This window comes from Octodon degus, unplaced genomic scaffold (genome assembly GCF_000260255.1).
Source record: "Octodon degus isolate 3935 unplaced genomic scaffold, OctDeg1.0 scaffold00165, whole genome shotgun sequence".
NCBI classification, from domain to species: Eukaryota; Metazoa; Chordata; class Mammalia; order Rodentia; family Octodontidae; genus Octodon; species Octodon degus.
Genome location: NW_004524741.1, coordinates 4,498,946 through 4,502,243, shown reverse-complemented (window position 1 = coordinate 4,502,243; position 3,298 = coordinate 4,498,946).

The following is a 3,298-nucleotide window of genomic DNA, read 5'->3' as shown; positions in this document are numbered from 1 at the left end:
CCCAGAACCGGGGATTGAACTCAGGACCGTGAGCTTGCCAGGCAGGTGCTTATTCTACTGAACTATCTCTCTGGCCCCTACATTTCTTGATATATAGGCTTTGTCTTATCTTGGTCTTAACCATCCAGCAGAAAAGTGTGGAAATGAGGTATGATAAGTGAAGCCATGTTAATATGCTGAGCTGTGGAAGGCTCAAGTCATCAGATTCGGACATTGCCAATCCTGTGGATAACCCACTACTATTGTGGACTACTGAAGTATATTGGAATATTTTGCTGAATTCACGTACCTACAATATTTGGATGGCAATGGAATACCCATCTCTGACAAAACTAAACAAAAGAATGAGATTAATGAAGGACAATTTTGTATCTGTATATACAAAAGTTAGGATAGATATATAGCCACTTTCTCTTAATTCAATAAGAAGAAAGATTTGTACTAATAGTGTTTGGACAGGATATCATACCTGCATCTTGAGCTATGAATGACTGCTACAAAGACAACAATATGCAATGTATTAATTGTTGTAGCTCTAAAAAAAAGAAGCATATGTACACAATGGAGAATTACTCAGCCATGAAAAAGAACAAATTATGTCACTTGTAGGAAAATGAATAGAAATGAAGATCACATTAAGCCACTCAAGGGGACAGATACCATATTTTTTTCTAATATACAGAATCTAAACAATGGCATGAAAGTAGTAAGACTGTTTACAAGAGCAAGGAAGTGAATGAAAGCAGGCATAAGGGAGAGTAATGGAGGTATGGACATAATCAAAATACATTCATTACATGTGTGTATGAAGAGGCCACAATGAGCCCCAATGTTGTGTAATGTTAATATGCACTAACAAATACAAAAAAGAAAAAGAAACCTCTTGCAACTCAATGGAAAAAGAACCCAATCTTAAAATGGGCAAACGATTTGAATAGATACACTGCAAATGGAAATACACTAGGAATTTCTTTATAAGGAGAATAAAATCCAAGCCAAGCACTCTGCATGTTGAGAAAAGTCAGGGCTCCAAGAAAGTGACAGGTCCATTATTCAAATCATTATACAACACTGTCTGCTCACTGGTGTGGCAGCTAAATCAAGAATTCAGTACTCACTGAGTGACTCTGAGAGGGAAAAATGGATTTGAATGAAGAAAAAAAAATATAAAAATCTGACTTTCCCTTTAGGTCAAACAGCAACTTGGCAAGAAACAGCAGTAGCAAGTTCTCAAAAAGAAAAATGGATGGATGGATGGATGGATGGATGGATGGATGGATGGATGGATGGATGGACGGACGGAGGGAGGGAGGGAGGGAGGGAGAGAGAGAGAGAGAGACAGAGAGAGAGAGAGAGAGAGAGAGAGAGACCTGGCACAATCTTCTAAGGATTTAGTTTTCACATTTGGTGATATTTAATGATTAAACTGGAAAATAAAAACATTTCTCAATGGTTGGCCTGAAGCAAGGGCTAACAAAATTGAGATTACAAGTTATCTTTTATAAAGTAACTGTTCAAATCACTGACATAAGTTTTTCATTTTAATTTGTATAAAAAAGCTAATTTTACCAATTCTCATGTTTTTAAAATAAGCTTTTTATTTTGGAACAGTTTTAGACTTACAGATTTACTGAAGATATTACACATATTTCCCACATACTTTTTCTTCAGTTTTCCCTATTATTCACATTTTACATTAGCATATTATATATTCCATAATTAATAGACCAATATTAGCATGCTGTCATATCCAAACTCCTTCTTTTATTCATATTATTTTTATCAAACATCTTCTGTCTCATAGTTCCAACACAGGAAACATCAACTTAATAATCACATTTCCTACAGCATTTACTGATTTTGGCTGTTTTTCAGACTTATCTTGCTTTTGGCAAACAATGACAGTTTTGAGGTGTCCTAATTCGGTATTTTGTACAATGCTCTTCAATTGGACTTTCTCTGATGTTTTCACATGGTTAGAGTGGGATTGGATTTTTATACTCTTTTGCTTCATTTTTAACTCTTAAAGTCACCATTATATTACATCATAATCATTTGAATTATTAACAACTTTCTCAGTATGATTAAAAATTAAAATGTTTAAAATGGTTCCTGCTCCAATAGATTTAAGTTAATGTTTCAAAGTGAATTACCAATCCCACCAGGGCCCTAAAATGAAGTTTTGTTTTATATTCTTTCCTGCATAAAAACCACACAAGTAATATTCATATAAAGATCGTCTTTAAGATACAGTAGTAAAGTCACAGATAGGTGATTTTAACTAATTACTAAACTTCCAGGGAGCTGTTATTATAAATAAGGCTTAATTTATTCTTTTTAAAAAATTAAATAATACATTTTTATATAATTTCTTCCAAATCACTGGAGGACTAGATGAAAACTGTAGCAAAATAATATTGCAATTGGCTTTAAAGAGTAAATACAGCCTTGAAATCCCCTTATTACTACCTAATTTGATGTAATTAACAGTTATCACTAAGCTGTTTTAATTTAATAAAGGATGCAAAAGTAGCAGGTTAGCTTATGAAGAGAGAAAAATAAGCTTCATTAATAAGCCACTGAAGTAGGTCATTTTCTCATGATACAATGATGGAAAAATATCACAGGAGTTTTCATGTCAGACAAGCTCTGGATTCTATCCATATTTTCATAAAATGCTTTAATAACTGTACACCAGTTTGAAATCCATCCATAATCCTAAAGTCAAGGTCAACAAAGAGAAACACCCAACAGGAAGTTACAGTGTTCACCCCAAAGAAGCGTTGCCTAGAATGATGTTGGTAGCCTCAACTGAGTTAGGGTGGTGGCATGCACAGCCAGCAGGGGTGGAGGGGGGAGCTGAAAGAAGGATTTTATTAGCTATAAAAATTATTAATCTATGTTACTGTTAGATATCATAGCACCTAACGAAAGAATAACAAAGCCACTGATGAGATGCACTGAGAACCACAGTAAAGAGAAAATAGAAGTCAGTCACACAATTTGGAGCTGCAGGTAGAGTTTCTGGGTGCTACAGGCATCCTGCGTCTGGCAGACTGCTTGGTCTACTGTGGGACTCAACAAGCAATCAACAGAAAAAATGAAGGGCCAGGGCTATAACTCAGTGACTAAGTGCTTGGCTGGCAAGCATAAGACCCTCGGTTTGACCTCTGGCATTGAAAACACTTAAATAAAGGAAAATAAAAATAATTGAGTAAGTGTTTGCACAAGAAGAGCATGGGTGGCTACACCAAAGCCTCTTGGCAAATGTCTAAAAGCCCTTTGGGCAGCCCCACAA